The sequence below is a fragment of the Leuresthes tenuis genome, unplaced genomic scaffold (assembly GCF_036924035.1).
Source record: "Leuresthes tenuis unplaced genomic scaffold, fLeuTen1.0.hap1 SCAF_17, whole genome shotgun sequence".
NCBI lineage: Eukaryota > Metazoa > Chordata > Actinopteri > Atheriniformes > Atherinopsidae > Leuresthes > Leuresthes tenuis.
Window position 1 is genome coordinate 24091866 of NW_027325371.1, and position 23803 is coordinate 24115668.

At 41.6% G+C, this 23803-nt stretch overlaps 4 non-coding genes across 4 annotated transcripts; 2 read left to right on the forward strand and 2 right to left on the reverse strand.

Annotated features, from left to right (window-relative positions):
- The first annotated feature begins 8345 nt into the window (after positions 1-8345).
- Positions 8346-8459, forward strand: LOC140274330 (U5 spliceosomal RNA). The gene has a single exon (XR_011908295.1). It is a non-coding gene; the product is annotated as a U5 spliceosomal RNA (small nuclear RNA).
- A 308-nt stretch (positions 8460-8767) lies between these two features.
- Positions 8768-8951, forward strand: LOC140274142 (U2 spliceosomal RNA). Its single transcript, XR_011908122.1, has one exon. It is a non-coding gene; the product is annotated as a U2 spliceosomal RNA (small nuclear RNA).
- Positions 8952-21288: 12337 nt separating this feature from the next.
- On the reverse strand, positions 21289-21472 carry LOC140274101 (U2 spliceosomal RNA). The gene has a single exon (XR_011908091.1). It is a non-coding gene; the product is annotated as a U2 spliceosomal RNA (small nuclear RNA).
- Positions 21473-21780: 308 nt separating this feature from the next.
- Positions 21781-21894, reverse strand: LOC140274329 (U5 spliceosomal RNA). Its single transcript, XR_011908294.1, has one exon. It is a non-coding gene; the product is annotated as a U5 spliceosomal RNA (small nuclear RNA).
- Between the last annotated feature and the right edge of the window lie 1909 nt (positions 21895-23803).

Here is a 23803-nt window from a genome sequence, read left to right on the forward strand (position 1 = left end):
TACATATATTTCAAGCATAGACTTCCTCATACTACCCTGAATGAGAAAGAACCACACTTGTGATTAAGCCATACGCCCCTTTTGAGGAGTTCTGCATGATTTGGGATTTTATCTATAAAATCAATTCCTTCACTCAAACTATGTTAAAACGGCTTTTACCTTCATATTTATCAATGTCTCGATAGATTTAAACAAAAAAACAACGTTGTACTTTGCAGTAAAAGAAAGAGCCAATCAAAAGTTTTAGGAATCCGAGAATAAGCTTATTTTCATGAGTTCTGCACGATTTCGGATTTTATGTATAAAATTAATTCATTCACTCAAACCAAGTTAAAACTGCTTTTTCCTTCATGTTTATCAATGTCTAGATCGACTTCAACAAAGAACAACATTGTATTTCTAGACATGGTAAATATGAAGGACAAATCAGTTTTAACATAGTTTGAGTGAAGTAATGCATTTTATAAGCAAAATCCCAAATCATGCAGAACTCACGAAATGCTTTTTCTCGCTTTTCACTGCTTTTTACAAACTTTGGTCGGACGTTCACACCTTCTTGCATCCGAACACCTCCGCTTCCGCTTTTGATGATGTATATTCGGGCATTCGAACCTTTTTTTACCCGCTTTTTACAAACCATTGTCGGACTTTCACACCTTCTTGCAGCCGAACACCACCTCTCCGCTTTTGATGATGTATGGTCCAGTATTCTTACCTTTTCTAACACATTTTTCAGCAATTATGGTCGGACATTCACACCTACTCACAGCTGGACACCTCCGCTCCCACTTTTGATCATACAATGTCGGGACATCGCTCCTTGTCTTACCAGCTTTTTACAAACTTTAGTCGAACATTCACACCTTCTTGCAGCTGAACACCTCCGCTCCCGCTTTTGATGATGTATAGTCGGGCTTTCGAGCCTTGTCTTACCCGCTTTTTACAAACTATAGTCAGACATTCACACCTTGCAGCTGAACCTCCGCTCCCTGTTTTGATCATGTATGGTCTGGCAATACTACCTTTTCTTCCCCCGTTTGTGAGTAATTATGGCTGGACATTCACACCTACTTGCAGTCGAACTGCTCTGCTCCCGCTTTTGATTATGTTTGGTTGGATATTCGAACCTTTTCTTAACTGCTTTTTACAAACCAGGGTCGGACTTTCACACCTTCTTGTAGCCGAACAACTCCGCTCCCGCTATTGATTGTGTACACTCGGGTATTTTAACATTTTCTTACCCGCTTTTTACCAAGTATGGTCGGACATTCACACCTTCGTACAGCGGAACACCTCCGCTCCCTCTTTTGATGGTTTATGTTCGGGCATTCAAACCTTTTCTTACCCGCTTTTTCCAAACTATGGTCGGCTATTCACAGCTTTCTCTCCACCATACTTGTATGGTGGGATATTCACACCCACTTGCATCCGAAAACCTCCGCCCCAAATTTTGTTGATATTTAGTCGGACATTCGCACCTTACCCACTTTTGGCAAACTATGGCCTTCTTGCAGCCAAACAACTCTGATCTTGCTTTTGATGATGTAAGGTTGGGCATTCAGACCTTGCTTCACCTGCTTGCAGCCGAACACTTCCGCTCCACCTTTTAGTGTTCTATCACACCTTTTTTTTCACCGCATTTTATACATTATGGTTGGAAATTTTCAACCACTTTCATCCAAAGACCTCTCCTCCCGCTTTTGTTAATATATTTGAACTTTAGTTTGACATTCAAACCTTCTTGCAGCTGAACCACCTCCGCTCCCTGTTTTGATCATATATGGTCTGGCAATACTACCTTTTCTTACCCGTTTGTGAGTAATTATGGCTGGACATTCACACCTACTTGCAGCCGAACACAACCTCTCTCGCTTTTGATGATGTATGGACCGGCATTTTTACCTTTTCTAACACATTTTTCAGCAATTATGGTCGGAGATTCACACCTACTCACAGCCGAACAACTCCGCTCCGGCATTTGATGATGTATAGTCGGGCATTCTCACCCTTTCTCATCAGCTTTTTGCAAATTATGATCTGACATTCACACCTACTTGCAGTCGAACAGCTCTGCTCCCGCTTTTGATTATGTTTGGTTGGATATTCGAACCTTTTCTTAACTTCTTTTTACATATTTTGGTTGGACGTTCACACCTTCTTGTAGCCGAACACTTCCACTCCTGCTTTTGATGATGTATGGTTGGGCATTCACACCTTTTTTTTGCCCATTTTTCAGGAATTATGGGTGGACATTCACACCTTTTAGCTGAACACCTCCTATCCCATTTATGATCATGTGCGGTTTGATTTTCGAAAAGTTTCTTTCATGTTTTCTAGCAATTATTGATGGACATGTAGACCTTCTTGCAGCTGAACACCTCCGCTCCCGCTTTTTATCATACATTGTCAGGCATTCGCACCTTGTCTTACCCACTTTTTACAAACTTTAGTCGAACAGTCACACCTTTTTGCAGCCGAACACCACCTCTACCGCTTTTGATGATGTATGGTCCAGCATTCTTACCTTTTCTAACACATTCTTCAGCAATTATGGTCGGACATTCACACCTACTCAGAGCTGAACACCTCCGCTCCCGCATTTGATGGTCTATAGTCGGGCATTCTACAGCGGAAAAGACTCATTCTTATGTTTGGTTAGATATTCAAACCTTTTCTTAACTGCTTTTTACAAACTTTGGTCGGACGTTCACAATATCTTGCAGCCGAACACCTCCGCTTCCGCTTTTGATGGTGTATATTCGGGCATACGAACCTTTTCTTACCCGCTTTTTACAAACCAAGGTCGGACTTTCACACCTCTTAGCTGAACAACTCCGCTCCCTCTTTTGATTGTGTACAGTCGGGTAATTTAAGCTTTTCTTACCCGCTTTTTACCATCTATGGTCGGACATTCACACCGTCTTACAGCGGAACACCTCCGCTCCCTCTTTTGATGATGTATGGTTAGGCATTCGCACCTTTTCTTACCCATTTTTCAGTAATTATGGGTAGACATTCAAACCTTCTTGCAGCTGAACACAACCTCTCTCGCTTTTGATGATGTATGGACCGGCATTTTTACCTTTTCTAACACATTTTTCAGCAATTATGGTCGGAGATTCACACCTACTCACAGCCGAACAACTCCGCTCCGGCATTTGATGATGTATAGTCGGGCATTCTCACCCTTTCTCATCAGCTTTTTGCAAATTATGATCTGACATTCACACCTACTTGCAGTCGAACAGCTCTACTCCCGCTTTTGATTATGTTTGGTTGGATATTCGAACCTTTTCTTAACTTCTTTTTACATATTTTGGTTGGACGTTCACACCTTCTTGTAGCCGAACACTTCCACTCCTGCTTTTGATGATGTATGGTTGGGCATTCACACCTTTTTTTTGCCCATTTTTCAGGAATTATGGGTGGACATTCACACCTTTTAGCTGAACACCTCCTATCCCACTTATGATCATGTGCGGTTTGATTTTCGAAAAGTTTCTTTCATGTTTTCTAGCAATTATTGATGGACATGTAGACCTTCTTGCAGCTGAACACCTCCGCTCCCGCTTTTGATCATACATTGTCAGGCATTCGCACCTTGTCTTACCCACTTTTTACAAACTTTAGTCGAACAGTCACACCTTTTTGCAGCCGAACACCACCTCTACCGCTTTTGATGATGTATGGTCCAGCATTCTTACCTTTTCTAACACATTCTTCAGCAATTATGGTCGGACATTCACACCTACTCAGAGCCGAACACCTCCGCTCCCGCATTTGATGGTCTATAGTCGGGCATTCTACAGCGGAAAAGACTCATTCTTATGTTTGGTTAGATATTCAAACCTTTTCTTAACTGCTTTTTACAAACTTTGGTCGGACGTTCACAATATCTTGCAGCCGAACACCTCCGCTTCCGCTTTTGATGGTGTATATTCGGGCATACGAACCTTTTCTTACCCGCTTTTTACAAACCAAGGTCGGACTTTCACACCTCTTAGCTGAACAACTCCGCTCCCTCTTTTGATTGTGTACAGTCGGGTAATTTAAGCTTTTCTTACCCGCTTTTTACCATCTATGGTCGGACATTCACACCGTCTTACAGCGGAACACCTCCGCTCCCTCTTTTGATGATGTATGGTTAGGCATTCGCACCTTTTCTTACCCATTTTTCAGTAGTTATGGGTAGACATTCAAACCTTCTTGCAGCTGAACACCTCCTCTCCTGCTTATGATCATGTGCAGTTTGATATTCGAAAATTTTCTTTCATGTTTTCTAGCAATTATTGATGGACATTCAGACCGTCTTGAAGCTGAACACCTCCGCTCCCACTTTTGATGGTGTATAGTCGGGCTTTCGAGCCTTTTCTTCCCCGGTTTTTACAAATTATGGTTGGACATTCAGACCTTCTTGCAGCCGAACAACTCCGCTCCCGCTATTGATTGTGTACAGTCGGGTATTTTAACCTTTTCTTACCCGCTTTTTACCAACTATTGTTGGACATTCACACTGTCTTACAGCGGAACACCTCCGCTCCCTCTTTTGATGGTGTATGTTCGGGCACTCGAACCTTTTCTTACCCGCTTTTTACAAACTATGGTCAGACATTCAAACCTTCTTGTAGCCGAACACATCCACTCCTGCTTTTGATGATGGGTATTCAAACCTACTTGTTGCCCGCTTTTCATTAATTATGGGTGGACATACACACCTTGTCGCAGCCAAACACCTCCGCTCTCTGTTTTGATCATGTATGATTGGACATTCGCACCTTTTCTCACCCGCTTTTTACTATGGTCGGCCATTCACAGCTTCCTCTCCACCATACTTGTATGGTGGGATATTCACACCCACTTGCATCCGAAGACCTCCGCCCCCACTTTTGTTGATATTTAGTCGGTCATTCGCAGCTTACCCGCTTTTGGCAAACATTGGCCTTCTTGCAGCCAAACACCTCTGATCTCGTTTTTGATGATGTAAGGTTGGGCATTCAGACCTTGCTTCACCTGCTTTTCACCAAATATAGTCAAACAGTCACACCTTCTTGCAGCCGAACACTTCTGCTCCAGCTTTTAGTGTTCTATGGGGTATTCACACCTTTTTTTTCACCGCATTTTATAGATTATGGTTGGAAATTCTCACCCACTCTCATCCGAAGACCTCTCCTCCTGCTTTGGTTAATATATAGTCGGGCATTCGAACCTTTTCTTACCCGCTAGTTACATATTTTGGTCGAACATTCACACCTACTTGCAGCCGAACACCTCCGCTCCCGCTTTTGATTGTGTATAGTCGGGCTTTCGAGCCTTTTCTTCCCCGGTTTTTACAAATTATGGTTGGACATTCAGACCTTGCAGCCGAAAACCTTTTGATCATACATTGTCAAGCATTCGCACCTACTTGCAGCCGAATACTTCCGCTCCACCTTTTAGTGATGTATGGTTGGCACTTGCACCTTTTCTTACCCATTTTTCAGTAATTATGGGTGGACATTCACACCTTCTTGCAGCTGAACACCTCCTCTCCCACTTATGATCATGTGTGGTTTGATATTCGAAAATTTTCTTTCATGTTTTCTAGCAATTACTGATGGACATTCAGACCTTCTTTCAGCTGAACACCTCCGCTTCTGCTTTTGATGGTGTATGTTCGGGCATTCGAACCTTTTCTTACCCGCTTTTTACAAACTATGGTTGGACATTCAAACCTTCTTGTAGCCGAACACATCCACTCCTGCTTTTGATGATGCATGGTTGGGCATTCAAACCTTTTCTTACCCATTTTTCAGTAATTATGGTTGGACACTCACACCTTCTTGCAGCTGCACACCTCCTCTGCCGCTTATGATCATGTGCGGTTTGATATTCAAAAATTCTCTTTCATGTTTTCTAGCAATTATTGTTGGACATTCAGACCTTCTTGCAGCTGAACACCTCCGCCCCCACTTTTGTTGATGGTGTATAATCGGTCATTCGCACCTTACCCGCTTTTGGCAAACTATGGCCTTCTTGCAGCCAAACACCTCTGATCTCGCTTTTGATGATGTAAGGTTGGGCATTCAGACCTTGCTTCACCTGCTTTTCACCAAATATAGTCGGACATTCACACCTTCTTGCAGCCGAACACTTCCGCTTCACCTTTTACTGTTCTATGGGGTATTCATACCTTTTTTTTCACCGCATTTTATAGATTATGGTTGGAAATTCTCACCCACTCTCATCCGAAGACCTCTCCTCCCACTTTTGTTAATATATAGTCGGGCATTCAAACCTTTTCTTACCCGCTTTTTACAAATTATGGTCGAACATTCACACCTACTTGCAGCCGAATACTTCCGCTCCACCTTTTAGTGATGTATGGTTGGCATTTGCACCTTTTCTTACCCTCTTTTTATAATGATTGCTTAAGATTAAGTTGTTTTTTCTCAAACTACAACATTTTTTTAATTGTTGAAACTTGATTTGAAGTGGATAAATAAGGAGGACAAACAGTTTTAAGTCAGGCTGATAGAAGGAATTAATTTTATAGCAAAATCTGTATTTCGTCATATGTCGTGAGATGCTTATTGCTGAAGAAGTTCTTTCTCATTCTACAAAGTACAACGTTGTTTATCGTTGAAACTTGATTAGACATGAATAAATATGAAGGACAAAGCAGTCTTAACTTGGTTAGAGTTAAGGAATTCGTTTTATAGGAGAATCCGAATTCGTGCATAACTCGTAAAATAGAGCTTATTTTCGGATTCCTGAAGAATGAGTCTGGTTCTTTCTCATAATACAAAGTTTGTTGTTTATTGTTGAAACTTCATCAGAAGTGAATAAATAAATGAATGCCTATCAACAAATGTGGGATCTAAACTCTAGTGCTTCCTCTAAAATAATTTCCTTTCTCAATTTAGAAATGTGTGTGTGTAAGTCACAACACCCGTGACACCAAAACGGCTTTCTTTTCTCTCTTTTCTCTACACTCTGCACTGTGAGCACACACACCAAATCAGAAAGGCTTTGTTCTCTCTTTTCTACATTATGGACTGTGGGGACACAAAACCGCTCTCTCTTTTTTTTTTTGATTGTGTGCCAGGGCGTTGTCTCACGTATTAGATTATGCTTACGATACGAATGGGTTTATCAGTCACATCAGAATCCATACATACTGATCCTCCCGTAATAAAATGGTCGGATCTTATCAAACACACTTTGTTTCTTGTGACAATCAAGTCAGCGAAACAGCGTATACACGTCAAGACACTGAATCAAGTTTGCCACAAGAACTCATAAGTTTGGCAGTATTGCTCTGCCGTCAGCAATCATACACCCATTTTATTTTCGTGAGACATGTGCAGGCACCTGTTCATCTACTGTTCTATCACTATGAATTGGTTTATCTATTATCAATAAGGATACTTCTACAACTACTATCAAAGTATGTGCGGACTTCTTATGTTGTCAGTTGCTATATATGAATAAGTGGGTAGCTACTGACAAGCATTAAGCATGTCACACAGCCCAAACATATAACATTTCAGGACACACCACACAGTTAACAACCACAGTGAAGTGTCAAAGCCCAAACATGTAACATTCAACAGGACACTTACACAACACATTCAAATCAAACAGTCAGACAACATACAAGAACATATACCCCAGCCGGCATTGCTCCCTGCCTATTTTCCTACAGCTCACTATGTGTGCGCACACCTTTATTCACAAACTCTTCAACTTATACTCTTTTACCAAAGCTGCTACAGCTCGATTGGCCGAATACCCTTAGATCCTATTTCGGTGAATTTGACATCTGCCTTACATGTAACAGATTAGCGGTTTAGCAGTTTTAATTTAGTTTGAGTGAAGGAATTCATTTTATAGCAAAATCCGAAATCGTGAAGAACTCATGAAAGTAAGCTTATTCTCGGATTCCTGAAACTTTAGATTTGCTCTTTCTTTTACTGCAAAGTACAACGTTGTTTTTTTTTTTTGTTTAAATCTTTCTAGACATGGTAAATATGAAGGACAAAGCAGTTTTAACATAGTTTGAGTGAAGGAATTCATTTTATAGATAAAATCCCAAGAGTCTGCTGAGAAAAGAGAGTGAATGCGAAGTAGACTTTAACACGGCTATGGGAGCGAGCCGAGTGTGGGCTAACCGGGAGAATTGCTTGAAAGAAACGCGACACCGAATGAGCGGTCAGAACAAAGCCTCAATACGGTGTTCCCGTGGTGTTTTTGTTGCTGCCTTGTCGATTGCACAGGGGCAAGCGTTTCAACCAAGCAACGCTCACCATGGGGAAGGTGGCTATGGCAACTAGCCTGATGCCCTGCTCCCGCAGTGACGGATAATCGTACTCCGGTTTCTCTTCATAACATACAAGTCTTTCGCCTTTTACTAAAGACTTTCGTGGAGAGCAGCACTAATGAGTTGTTTCTATTTTTGGCAGGCTTTACCTTTGCGGGTGAAGCCCTTTCTGTCTGTGCAAAAGAAATCTTGTTACTGTGCAGAGTGACTTCTCTGAGTAGAGTCGCCTTACTTGTTGCGATTGTGCCGATGTTCGAAGCTGGAGTGCAAAGTTGTTGCTTGAATGGTGCTTGCTGGAGCATGCGGGAGTGCAAAGTTATACCATTTAAAAGGGCTGAAGAGTGCTCAGTGCAACGGGTGGGCGGAGGTGCAACGTGACACTCTGGCCACCTATGGCCATAAAAAGAACACTGCTACAAGTGCGCATTGTGCCAGCAAGGGCCCTCGGACCTGAAACAGTGGACAGTTATCGCTTCTCGGCCTTTTGGCTAAGATCAAGTGTAGTATCTGTTCTTATCAGTTTAATATGTCCTCTATACGAGGACTACATATTAAATGGATTTTTAAGAATAGGAGTTGAAAAAGAAGCTTGCTCCGTTCACTCCAAGCATCGACCCAGTACTGCAGTGCCGCTGGGAACGGTGCGCTCTTCTCTGCTCTTGTGAAAAAGCAAACAGCGGTGCAGGATGGAAGTTTCAGGGAGCCCAAGATGAAACTTTCTTTTAATCTGCTGAGAAAAGAGAGTGAATGCGAAGTAGACTTTAACACAGCTCTGGGAGCGAGCCGAGTGTGGGCTAACCGGGAGAATTGCTTGAAAGAAACGCGACACCGAATGAGTGGTCAGAACAAAGCCTCAATACGGTGTTCCCGTGGTGTTTGTGGCTGCCTTGTCTTTTGCACAGAGTAAAAGACAAGGCAGCCATCGAATAGGGCCCGATTGTTCCTACTTGGTCAGCCGAGGAGCAAGGGGGGGGAGCAAGCGTCTCAACCAAGCAAATCTCACCAAGTAGGAACAATCGGGCCCTATTCGATGGCTGCAACACCTGAAAGAGATATTGATGAGAGACCCGATCAAAAGCTTTTTCAAAGTCTAAATTTAAGATGACAAGCCGGGTGTTTCTGTCTCTAGCATAATCAATGATGTCTCGAATCAGTACGAGGCTGTCGGTGAGTTGTCTCTCTGAGATGGCACAAGCCTGGTCTGGGTGAATTACCTCTTCTAAAACAGAGGACATCCGTGTCGTTAAAAGCTTGCTAAAAAGATTACAGTCAAAGTTTAAAAGTGTGATGAGCCTGCAATTCTTTAGGTCAGTCTTATCATTTTTATCAGAAGTGAAGAAATAAATGAATGCCTATCAACAAATGTGGGATCTAAACTCTAGTGCTTCCTCTAAAATAATTTCCTTTCTCAATTTAGAAATGTGTTAGAAAAGGTAAAAATGCCGGTCCATACATAATCAAAATCGGGAGAGGTGGTGTTCAGCTGCAAGAAGGTCTAAATGTCCATCAATAATTGCTAGAAAACATGAAAGAAAATTTTCGAAAATCAAACCACACATGATCATAAGTGGGAGAGGAGGTGTTCAGCTGCAAGAAGGTGTGAATGTCCACCCATAATACCTGAAAAATGGGTGAAAAAAAAGGTGCGAATGCCCAACCATACATCATCAAAAGCAGGACTGCATGTGTTCGGCTACAAGAAGGTGTGAACGTCCAACCAAAGTTTGTAAAAAGCAGTTAAGAAAAGGTTCGAATATCCAAACATACATAATCAAAAGCGGGAGCAGTGAATGTCCAGCCATAATTACTCACAAACGGGGGAAGAAAAGGTAGTATTGCCAGACCATACATGATCAAAACAGGGAGCGGAGGTTCAGCTGCAAGGTGTGAATGTCTGACTATAGTTTGTAAAAAGCGGGTAAGACAAGGTGCGAATGCCCAACAATGTATGATCAAAAGAGAGAGCGGAGGTGTTCGGCTGCAAGGTCTGAATGTCCAACCATAATTTGTAAAAACCGGGTAAGAAAAGGCTCGAAAGCCCGACTATACATCATCAAAAGCGGGAGCGGAGGTGTTCAACTGCAAAATACAATGTTGTTCTTTGTTGAAGTCGATCTAGACATTGATAAATATGAAGGAAAAAGCAGTTTTAACTTGGTTTGAGTGAATGAATTAATTTTATACATAAAATCCGAAATCGTGCAGAACTCATGAAAATAAGCTTATTCTCGGATTCCTAAAACATTTGATTGGCTCTTTCTTTTACTGCAAAGTACAACGTTTTTTTTTTGTTTAAATCTATCGAGACATTGATAAATATGAAGGTAAAAGCCGTTTTAACATAGTTTGAGTGAAGGAATTGATTTTATAGATAAAATCCCAAATCATGCAGAACTCCTCAAAAGGGGCGTATGGCTTAATCACAAGTGTGGTTCTTTCTCATTCAGGGTAGTATGAGGAAGTTTATGCTTGAAATATATGTAGAAATGGGTACATATGAAGGACAAAGCAGTGTTAACTTAGTTTGAGTGAAGGAATTCATTTTATACATAAAATCCCAAATCATGCAGAACGTATGAAAAGAAGCTTATTCTCGGATTCCTGATCCTTCAGTGTTGCTCTTTCTTCTGCTGCAAAATACAATGTTGTTCTTTGTTGAAGTCGATCTAGACATTGATAATTATGAAGGAAAAAGCAGTTTTAACTTGGTTTGAGTGAATTAATTCATTTTATACATAAAATCCGAAATCGTGCAGAACACATGAAAATAAGCTTATTCTCGGATTCCTAAAACTTTTGATTGGCTCTTTCTTTTATTGCAAAGTACAACGTTGTTTTTTGTTTAAATCTATCGAGACATTGATAAATATGAAGGTAAAAGCCGTTTTAACATAGTTTGAGTGAAGGAATTAATTTTATAGATAAAATCCCAAATCATGCGGAACTCCTCAAAAGGGAGGTATGGCTTAATCACAAGTGTGGCTCTTTCTCATTCAGGGTAATATGAGGAAGTTTATGCTTGAAATATATGTAGAAATGGGTACATATGAAGGACAAAGCAGTGTTAACTTAGTTTGCGTGAAGAAATTCATTTTATACATAAAATCCGAAATCGTGCAGAACTCATGAAAATAAGCTTATTCTCGGATTCCTAAAACTTTTGATTTGCACTTTCTTTTACTGCAAAGTACAACGTTGTTTTTTGTTGAAATCTATCTAGACATTGATAAATACCAGCCGAAACTCTGCTGCCGCTTTTGATAATTTATGGTTGGGCATTCTTAACTTTTCTTACCCGCTTTTTACAAATTATGATCTTACATTCACACCTACTTGCAGTCGAACACCTTCTCATCCACTTATGATCATGTGCGGTTGGGCTTTCGCACCTTTTCTTACCCATTTTTCAGTAATTATGGGTGGACATTCAGACCTTCTTGCAGCCGAAAACCTCCGCTCCTCTTTTGATCATACATTGTCGGGCATTCACACCTTGTCTTACCCGCTTTTTACAAACTTTAGTCGGACATTCAAACCTTCTTACAGCTGAACCACCTCCGCTCCCTGTTTTGATCATATATGGTCTGGCAATAGTACCTTTTCTTACCCGTTTGTGAGTAATTATGGCTGGACATTCACACCTTCTTGCAGCTGAACACCTCCTCTCCCGCTAATGATCATGTAAGGTTTGATATTCGAAAATTTTCTTTCATGTTTTAAAGCAATTATTAATGGACATTCACACCTACTTGCAGCCGAACACCACCTCTCCCGCTTTTGATGATGTATGGACCGGCATTCTTACCTTTTCTAACACATTTTTCAGCAATTATGGTTGGAGAATCACACCTACTCACAGCCGAACAACTCCGCTACCGCATTTGATGGTGTATAGTCGGGATTTCTCACCCTTTCTCATCAGCTTTTTGCAAATTATTCTCTGACATTCACACCTACTTGCAGTCGAACAGCTCTGCTCCCGCTTTTGATTATGTTTGGTTAGATATTCAAACCTTTTCTTAACTGCTTTTTTACAAACTTTGGTCGGACGTTCACACCTTCTTGCAGCGGAACACCTACGCTTCCGGTTTTGATAGTGTATATTCGGGCATACGAACCTTTTCTTACCCGCTTTTTACAAACCATGGTCGGACTTTCACACCTTCTCTTAGCTGAACAACTCCGCTCCCTCTTTTGATTGTGTACAGTCGGGTATTTTAACCTTTTCTTACCCGCTTTTTACCAACTATGATCGGACATTCACACCGTCTTACAGCGGAACACCTCCGCTCCCTCTTTTGATGGTGTATGTTCGGGCATTCGAACCTTTTCTTACCCGCTTTTTACAAACCAGGGTCGGACTTTCACACCTTTTAGTAGCCGAACAACTCCGCTCCTGCTATTGATTGTGTACAGTCGGGTATTTTAACCTTTTCTTACCCGCTTTTTACCAACTATGGTGGGACATTCAAACCTTCTTGTATCCGAAAACCTCCGCTCTCTCTTTTGATCATACATTGTCGGACATTCGCACCTTTTCTTATCCGCTTTTTACAAACCATGGTTGGACTTTCACACCTTCTTGTAGCCGAACACATCCGCTCCCGCTATTGATTGTGTACAGTCGGGTATTTTAACCTTTTCTTACCCGCTTTTTACCAACTATGGTCGGACATTCACACCTTCGTACAGCGGAACACCTCCGCTCCCTCTTTTGATGGTGTATGTTCGGGTATTCAAACCTTTTCTTACCCGCTTTTTCCAAACTATGGTCGGCTATTCACAGCTTCCTCTCCACCATACTTGTATGGTTGGATATTCACACCCACTTGCATCCGAAGACCTCTGCCCCAAATTTAGTTGATATTTAGTCGGACATTCGCACCTTACCCGCTTTTGGCAAACTATGGCCTTCTTGCAGCCAAACACCTCTGATCTCGCTTTTGATGATGTAAGGTTGGGCATTCAGACCTTGCTTCACCTGCTTTTCACCAAACATAGTCGGACATTCACACCTTCTTGCAGCCGAACACTTCCGCTCCACCTTTTAGTGTTTTATCACACTTTTTTTCACCGCATTTTATACATTATGGTCGGAAATTTTCAACCACTCTCATCCGAAGACCTCTCCTCCCGCTTTCTTTAATATATTTGAACTTTAGTCGGACATTCAAACCTTCTTGCAGCTGAACCACCTCCGCTCCCTGTTTTGATCATATATGGTCTGGCAATACTACCTTTTCTTATCCGTTTGTGATTAATTATGACTGGACATTCACACCTACTTGCAGCCGAACACAACCTCTCTCGCTTTTGATGATGTATGGACCGGCATTTTTACCTTTTCTAACACATTTTTCAGCAATTATGGTCGGAGATTCACACCTACTCACAGCCGAACAACTCCGCTCCCGCATTTGATGATGTATAGTCGGGCATTCTCACCCTTTCTCATCAGCTTTTTGCAAATTATGATCTGACATTCACACCTACTTGCAGTCGAAAAGCTCTGCTCCCGCTTTTGATTATGTATGGTTGGATATTCGAACCTTTTCTTAACTGCTTTTTACATATTTTGGTTGGACGTTCACACCTTCTTGTAGCCGAACACATCCACTCCTGCTTTTGATGATGTATGGTTGGGCATTCACACCTTTTTTTTGCCCATTTTTCAGGAATTATGGGTGGACATTCACACCTTGCAGCTGAACACCTCCTATCCCACTTATGATCATGTGCGGTTTGATTTTCGAAAAGTTTCTTTCATGTTTTCTAGCAATTATTGATGGACATGTAGACCTTCTTGCAGCTGAACACCTCCGCTCCCGCTTTTGATCATACATTGTCAGGCATTCGCACCTTGTCTTACCCACTTTTTACAAACTTTAGTCGAACAGTCACACCTACTTGCAGCCGAACACAACCTCTCTCGCTTTTGATGATGTATGGACCGGCATTCTTACCTTTTCTAACACATTTTTCAGCAATTATGGTCGGAGATTCACACCTACTCACAGCCGAACAACTCCGCTCCCGCATTTGATGGTGTATAGTCGGGCATTCTCACCCTTTCTCATCAGCTTTTTGCAAATTATGATCTGACATTCACACCTACTTGCAGTCGAACAGCACTGCTCCCGCTTTTGATTATGTATGGTTGGATATTCGAACCTTTTCTTAACTGCTTTTTACAAACTTTGGTTGGACGTTCACACCTTCTTGTAGCCGAACACATGCACTCCTGCTTTTGATGATGTATGGTTGGGCATTCGCACCTTTTTTTTTACTCATTTTTCAGGTATTATGGGTGGACATTCACACCTTCTTGCAGCTGAACACCTCCTCTCCCACTTATGATCATGTGTGGTTTGATTTTCGAAAATTTTCTTTCATGTTTTCTAGCAATTATTGATGGACATTTAGACCTTCTTGCAGCTGAACACCACCTCTCCCGATTTTGATTATGTATGGACCGGCATTTTTACCTTTTCTAACACATTTTTCAGCAATTATGGTTGGAGATTCACACCTACTCACAGCCGAACAACTCCGCTATCGCATTTGATGGTGTATAGTCGGGCATTCTCACCCTTTCTCATCAGCTTTTTGCAAATTATGATCTGACATTCACACCTACTTCCAGTCGAACAGCTCTGCTCCCGCTTTTGATTATGTTTGGTTAGATATTCAAACCTTTTCTTAACTGCTTTTTACAAACTTTAGTCGGACGTTCACAATATCTTGCAGCTGAACACCTCCGCTTCCGCTTTTGATGGTGTATATTCGGGCATACGAACCTTTTTTTACCCGCTTTTTACAAACCAAGGTCGGACTTTCACACCTTCTCTTAGCTGAACAACTCCGCTCCCTCTTTTGATTGTGTACAGTCGGGTAATTTAACCTTTTCTTACCCGCTTTTTACCTTCTATGGTCGGACATTCACACCGTCTTACAGCGGAACACCTCCGCTCCCTCTTTTGATGATGTATGGTTAGGCATTCGCACCTTTTCTTACCCATTTTTCAGTAATTATGGGTAGACATTCACACCTTCTTGCAGCTGAACACCTCCTCTCCCGCTTATGATCATGTGCAGTTTGATATTCGAAAATTTTCTTTCATGTTTTCTAGCAATTATTGATGGACATTCAGACCGTCTTGCAGCTGAACACCTCCGCTCCCACTTTTGATGGTGTATAGTCGGGCTTTCGAGCCTTTTCTTCCCCGTTTTTTACAAATTATGGTTGGACATTCAGACCTTCTTGCAGCCGAAAACCTCCACTCCCTCTTTTGATCATACATTGTCGGGCATTCGCACCTTTTCTTACCCGCTTTTTACAAACCATGGTCGGACTTTCACACCTTTTAGGAGCCGAACAACTCCGCTCCCGCTATTGATTGTGTACAGTCGGGTATTTTAACCTTTTCTTACCCGCTTTTTACCAACTATGGTTGGACATTCACACCTTCTTACAGCAGAACACCTCCGCTCCCTGTTTTGATTATGTATGGTTTGACATTCGCACCTTCTCTCACCCGCCTTTTACTATGGTCGGCCATTCACAGCTTCCTCTCCACCATACTTGTATGGTGGGATATACACACCCACTTGCATCCGAAGACCTCCGCCCCCACTTTTGTTGATATTTAGTCGGTCATTCGCACCTTACCCGCTTTTGGCAAACTATGGCCTTCTTGCAGCCAAACACCTCTGATCTCGCTTTTGATGATGTAAGGTTGGGCATTCAGACCTTGCTTCACCTGCTTTTCACCAAATATAGTCGGACATTCACACCCACTTGCATCCGAAGACCTCCGCCCCAAATTTTGTTGATATTTAGTCGGACATTCGCACCTTACCCGCTTTTGGCAAACTATGGCCTTCTTGCAGCCAAACACCTCTGATCTCGCTTTTGATGATGTAAGGTTGGGCATTCAGACCTTGCTTCACCTGCTTTTCACCAAATATAGTCGGACATTCACACCTTCTTGCAGCCGAACACTTCCGCTCCACCTTTTAGTGTTCTATCACACCTTTTTTTCACCGCATTTTATACATTATGGTTGGAAATTTTCAACCACTCTCATCCGAAGACTTCTCCTCCCGCTTTTGTTAATATATTTGAACTTTAGTTGGACATTCAAACCTTCTTGCAGCTGAACCACCTCCGCTCCCTGTTTTGATCATATATGGTCTGGCAATACTACCTTTTCTTACCCGTTTGTGAGTAATTATGGCTGGACATTCACACCTACTTGCAGCCGAACACAACCTCTCTCGCTTTTGATGATGTATGGACCGGCATTCTTACCTTTTCTAACACATTTTTCAGCAATTATGGTCGGAGATTCACACCTACTCACAGCCGAACAACTCCGCTCCCGCATTTGATGGTGTATAGTCGGGCATTCTCACCCTTTCTCATCAGCTTTTTGCAAATTATGATCTGACATTCACACCTACTTGCAGTCGAACAGCTCTGCTCCCGCTTTTGATTATGTATGGTTGGATATTCGAATCTTTTCTTAACTGCTTTTTACAAACTTTGGTTGGACGTTCACAACTTCTTGTAGCCGAACACATGCACTCCTGCTTTTGATGATGTATGGTTGGGCATTCGCACCTTTTTTTTTACCCATTTTTCAGGTATTATGGGTGGACATTCACACCTTCTTGCAGCTGAACACCTCCTCTCCCACTTATGATCATGTGTGGTTTGATTTTCGAAAATTTTCTTTCATGTTTTCTAGCAATTATTGATGGACATTTAGACCTTCTTGCAGCTGAACACCACCTCTCCCGATTTTGATTATGTATGGACCGGCATTTTTACCTTTTCTAACACATTTTTCAGCAATTATGGTTGGAGATTCACACCTACTCACAGCCAAACAACTCCGCTACCGCATTTTATGGTGTATAGTCGGGCATTCTCACCCTTTCTCATCAGCTTTTTGCAAATTATGATCTGACATTCACACCTACTTGCAGTCGAAAAGCTCTGCTCCCGCTTTTGATTATGTATGGTTGGATATTCGAACCTTTTCTTAACTGCTTTTTACAAACTTTGGTTGGACGTTCACACCTTCTTGTAGCCGAACACATGCACTCCTGCTTTTGATGATGTATGGTTGGGCATTCGCACCTTTTTTTTACCCATTTTTCAGGTATTATGGGTGGACATTCACACCTTCTTGCAGCTGAACAGCTCCTCTCCCACTTATGATCATGTGTGGTTTGATTTTCGAAAATTTTCTTTCATGTTTTCTAGCAATTATTGATGGACATTTAGACCTTCTTGCAGCTGAACATCACCTCTCCCGATTTTGATTATGTATGGACCGGCATTTTTACCTTTTCTAACACATTTTTCAGCAATTATGGTTGGAGATTCACACCTACTCACAGCCAAACAACTCCGCTTCCGCATTTTATGGTGTATAGTCGGGCATTCTCACCCTTTCTCATCAGCTTTTTGCAAACCAAGGTCGGACTTTCACACCTTCTCTTAGCTGAACAACTCCGCTCCCTCTTTTGATTGTGTACAGTCGGGTAATTTAACCTTTTCTTACCCGCTTTTTACCATCTATGGTCGGACATTCACACCGTCTTACAGCGGAACACCTCCGCTCCCTCTTTTGATAATGTATGGTTAGGCATTCGCACCTTTTCTTACCCATTTTTCAGTAATTATGGGTAGACATTCACACCTTCTTGCAGCTGAACACCTCCTCTCCCGCTTATGATCATGTGCAGTTTGATATTCGAAAATTTTCTTTCATGTTTTCTAGCAATTATTGATGGACATTCAGACCGTCTTGCAGCTGAACACCTCCGCTCCCACTTTTGATGGTGTATAGTCGGGCTTTCGAGCCTTTTCTTCCCCGGTTTTTACAAATTATGGTTGGACATTCAGACCTTCTTGCAGCCGAAAACCTCCACTCCCTCTTTTGATCATACATTGTCGGGCATTCGCACCTTTTCTTACCCGCTTTTTACAAACCATGGTCGGACTTTCACACCTTTTAGTAGCCGAACAACTCCGCTCCTGCTATTGATTGTGTACAGTCGGGTATTTTAACCTTTTCTTACCCGCTTTTTACCAACTATGGTTGGACATTCACACCTTCTTACAGCAGAACACCTCCGCTCCCTGTTTTGATTATGTATGGTTTGACATTCGCACCTTCTCTCACCCGCCTTTTACTATGGTCGGCCATTCACAGCTTCCTCTCCACCATACTTGTATGGTGGGATATTCACACCCACTTGCATCTGAAGACCTCCGCCCCACTTTTGTTGATATTTAGTCGGTCATTCGCACCTTACCCGCTTTTGGCAAACTATGGCCTTCTTGCAGCCAAACACCTCTGATCTCGCTTTTGATGATGTAAGGTTGGGCATTCAGACCTTGCTTCACCTGCTTTTCACCAAATATAGTCGGACATTCACACCTTCTTGCAGCCGAACACTTCCGCTTTTAGTGTTCTATGAGGCATTCACATATTTTTTTTCACCGTATTTTATAGATTATGGTTGGAAATTCTCACCCACTCTCATCCGAAGACCTCTCCTCCCGCTTTTGTTAATATATAGTCGGGCATTCGAACCTTTTCTTACCCGCTTTTTACAAATTATGGTCGAACATTCACTCCTACTTGCAGCTGAATACTTCCGCTCCACCTTTTAGGTATGTATGGTTGGCATTTGCACCTCTTTTTATACTGATTGCTGAAGATTAAGTTGTTCTTTCTCAAACTACAAATTTTTTTTAATTGTTGAAACTTGATTTGAAGTGGATAAATAAGGAGGACAAACAGTTTTAAGTCAGGCTGATAGAAGGAATTAATTTTATAGCAAAATCTGTATTTCGTCATATGTCGAGAGATGCTTATTGCTGAAGAAGTTCTTTCTCATTCTACAAAGTACAACGTTGTTTATCGTTGAAACTTGATTAGACATGAATAAATATGAAGGACAAAGCAGTCTTAACTTGGTTTGAGTTAATGAATTCTTTTTATAGGAGAATCCGAATTCGTGCATAACTCATAAAATAGAGCTTATTTTCGGATTCCTGAAGAATGAGTCTGGTTCTTTCTCATAATACAAAGTTTGTTGTTTATTGTTGAAACTTCATCAGAAGTGAGGAAATAAATGAATGCCTATCAACAAATGTGGGATCTACACTCTAGTGCTTCCTCTAAAATAATTTCCTTTCTCAATTTAGAAATGTGTGTGTGTAAGTCACAACACCCGTGACACCAAAACGGCTTTCTTTTCTCGACACTCTGCACTATGAGCACACACACCAAATCAGAAAGGCTTTTTTCTCTCTTTTCTACATTATGGACTGTGGGGACACAAAACCGCTCTCTCTCTTTTTTTTTTTTTATCGTGTGCCAGGGCGTTGTCTCACGTATTAAATTATGCTTAAGATACGAATGGGTTTATCAGTCACATCAGAATAGATTAACCCCTGTTTTCTTTTCAGACCACCTTATGCTCTCCTGCACCCTTTCACCCCCTTCTGGTGTGACGGTAGGAAGTGGTCTGTGGAAACTCAACTGTTCCCTGTTGGAGGATGAAATCATAGTCAGTCAGTACAGGGAATGTTATAAAGAGTGGCAGACCCTTCAAGACCTCTACGAAACACATGCACAATGGTGGGAAATGGTGAAGGAAACGACCCAGACTTTTTTTAAACAGCAAGGTAAACGTAAAAAAAGGAAAGAGAATAGATGTATGATGGGACTACATAAACGCTTACAGCGCTACTTTAAACTAAATCAGTGTGGCATAGACTTTAAAGAAGAAATCAAAGATGTCAAAAAGGAAATGTCAGTTTTAGCAGAAATAAAGAGTAAAGGAATTTTTGTAAGAAGCAGGGAGCAGGAAATTGAGGAAGGTGAAAAAGAAAGAAAGTTATAAATAAAAAGGAGTGTATTCAAAATCTAAAAAGAGAAGATGGGTTTTTAACAAAATCCACACAAGAGATGATTGAAACTGTACATACCTTTTATAGTAACATGTACAAAGAGAAACCAGTGCCCTTGGAAACATCGGCAGAAATCTTAAAATTTGTTGACAAAACCGTAAAAGAGAATGCACACTTGACACAGAATTTTACTGCTTTAGAGTTAAAAAAATGCCTAACAGGTTTTAAGAGAAGTCGAGCTCCGGGTTTAGACGGGCTTCCTGCAGAATTCTATCTGACCTATTGGGACCTTTTATCATCAGACATTTTAGATGTTTTTAAAGATTTTGAAAAACTCGACCGACTGCCTGACAGTTTTAGAGTGGGAATAGTGACTCTACTTTATAAAAAAAATGATAAGACTGACCTAAAGAATTGGAGGCCCATCACACTTTTAAACTTTGACTGTAAACATTTTAGCAAGGTTTTAGCGACACGGATGTCCTCTGTTTTAGAGGAGGTAATTCACCCAGACCAAGCTTGTGCCATCTCAGGGAGACAACTCACCGACAGCCTCGTACTGATTCGAGACATCATTGATTACGCTAGAGACAGAAACACCCGGCTTGTCATCTTAAATTTAGACTTTGAAAAAGCATTTGATCGGGTCTCGCATCAATATCTCTTTCAGGTGTTGCAGCCATCGAAAAGGGCCCGATTGTTCCTACTTGGTGAGCTTTGCTTGGTTGAGACGCTTGCCCCCCCCCCTGCTCCTCGGCTGACCAAGTAGAAACAATCTATTCGATGGCTGCCTTGTCTTTTACTCTGTGCAAAAGACAAGGCAGCCACAAACACCACGGGAACACCGTATTGAGGCTTTGTTCTGACCACTCATTCGGTGTCGCGTTTCTTTCAAGCAATTCTCCCGGTTAGCCCGCACTCGGCTCGCTCCCAGAGCCGTGTTAAAGTCTACTTCGCATTCACTCTCTTTTCTCAGCAGATTAAAAGAAAGTTTCATCTTGGGCTCCCTGAAACTTCCATCCTGCACCGCTGTTTGCTTTTTCACAAGAGCAGAGGAGAGCGCACCGTTCCCAGCGGCACTGCAGTACCGGGTCGAGGCTTGGAGTGAACGGAGCAAGCTTCTTTTTCAACTCCTATTCTTAAAAATCCATTTAATATGTTGTCCTCGTATACAGGACATATTAAACTGATAAGAACAGATACTACACTTGATCTTAGCCTAAAGGCCGAGAAGCGATACCTGTCCACTGTTTCAGGTCCGAGGGCCCTTGCTGGCACAATGCGCACTTGTAGCAGTGTTCTTTTTATGGCCATAGGTGGCCAGAGTGTCACGTTGCACCTCCGCCCACCCGCTGCACTGAGCACTCTTCAGCCCTTTTAAATGGTATAACTTTGCACTCCCGCATGCTCCAGCAAGCACCATTCAAGCAACAACTTTGCACTCCAGCTTCGAACATCGGCACAGTCGCAACAAGTAAGGCGACTCTACTCAGAGAAGTCACTCTGCAAAGTAGCAAGATTTCTTTTGCACAGACAGAAAGGGCTTCACCCGCAAAGGTAAAGCCTGCCAATAATAGAAACAACTCATTAGTACTGCTCTCCACGGAAGTCTTTAGTAAAAGGCGAAAGACTTGTATGTTATGAAGAGAAACCAGAGTACGATTATCCGTCACTGCGGGAGCAGGGCATCAGGCGTGGTGAGCTTTGCTTGGTTGAGACGCTTGCCCCCCCCCCCTTGCTCCTCGGCTGACCAAGTAGGAACAATCGGGCCCTCTTCGATGGCTGCCTTGTCTTTTACTCTATGCAAAAGACAAAGCAGCAACAAAAACACCACGAGAATCCCGTATTGAGGCTTTGTTCTGACCGCTCATTCAGTGTCGCGTTTCTTTCAAGCAATTCTTCCGGTTAGCCGACACTCGGCTCGCTCCCATAGCCGTGTTAAAGTCTACTTCGCATTCACTCTCTTTTCTCTGCAGACTCTTGGGATTTTATCTATAAAATGAATTCCTTCACTCAAACTATGTTAAAACTGCTTTGTCGTTCATATTTACCATGTCTAGAAAGATTTAAACAAAAAAAACAACGTTGTACTTTGCAGTAAAAGAAAGAGCAAATCTAAAGTTTCAGGAATCCGAGAATAAGCTTACTTTCATGAGTGCTTCACGATTTCGGATTTTGCTATAAAATTAATTCCTTCACTCAAACTAAATTAAAACTGCTAAACCGCTAATCTGTTACATGTAAGGCAGATGTCAAATTCACCGAAATAGGATCTAAGGGTATTCGGCCAATCGAGCTGTAGCAGCTTCGGTAAAAGAGTATAAGTTGAAGAGTTTGTGAATAAAGGTGTGCGCACACATAGTGAGCTGTAGGAAAATAGGCAGGGAGCAATGCCGGCTGGGGTATATGTTCTTGTATGTTTTCTGACTGTTTGATTTGAATGTGTTGTGTAAGTGTCCTGTTGAATGTTTGGGCTTTGACACTTCACTGTGGTTGTTAACTGTGTGGTGTGTCCTGAAATGTTATATGTTTGGGCTGTGTGACATGCTTAATGCTTGTCAGTAGCTACCCACTTATTCATATATAGCAACTGACAACATAAGAAGTCTGGACATACTTTGATAGTAGTTGTAGAAGTATCCTTATTGATAATAGATAAACTAATTCATAGTGATAGAACAGTAGATGAACAGGTGCCTGCACGTCTCACGAAAATAAAATGAGTGTATGATTGCTGACGGCAGAGCAATACTGCCAAACTTATGAGTGCTTGTGGCAAACTTGATTCAGTGTCTTGACGTGTATACGCTGTTTCGCTGACTTGATTGTCACAAGAAACAAAGTGTGTTTGATAAGATCCGACCATTTTATTACGGGAGGATCAGTATGTATGGATTCTGATGTGACTGATAAACCCATTCGTATCTTAAGCATAATCTAATACGTGAGACAACGCCCTGGCACACAATCAAAAAAAAAAAGAGAGAGCGGTTTTGTGTCCCCACAGTCCATAATGTAGAAAAGAGAGAAAAAATTCTTTCTGATTTGGTGTGTGTGCTCATAGTGCAGAGTGTAGAGAAAAGAGAGAAAAGAAAGCCGTTTTGGTGTCACGGGTGTTGTGACTTACACACACACATTTCTGAATTTAGAAAAGAAATTATTTTAGAGGAAGCAGTAGAGTTTAGATCCCACATTTGTTGATAGGCATTCATTTATTTCTTCACTTCTGAAGAAGTTTCAACAATAAACAACAAACTTTGTATTATGAGAAAGAACCAGACTCATTCTTCAGGAATCCGAAAATAAGCACGAATTCGGATTCTCCTATAAAACGAATTAATTAACTCAAACCAAGTTAAGACTGCTTTGTCCTTCATATTTATTCATGTCTAATCAAGTTTCAACGATAAACAACGTTGTACTTTGTAGAATGAGAAAGAACTTCTTCAGCAATAAGCATCTCTCGACATATGACGAAATACAGATTTTGCTATAAAATTAATTTCTTCTATCAGCGTGACTTAAAACTGTTTGTCCTCCTTATTTATCCACTTCAAATCAAGTTTCAA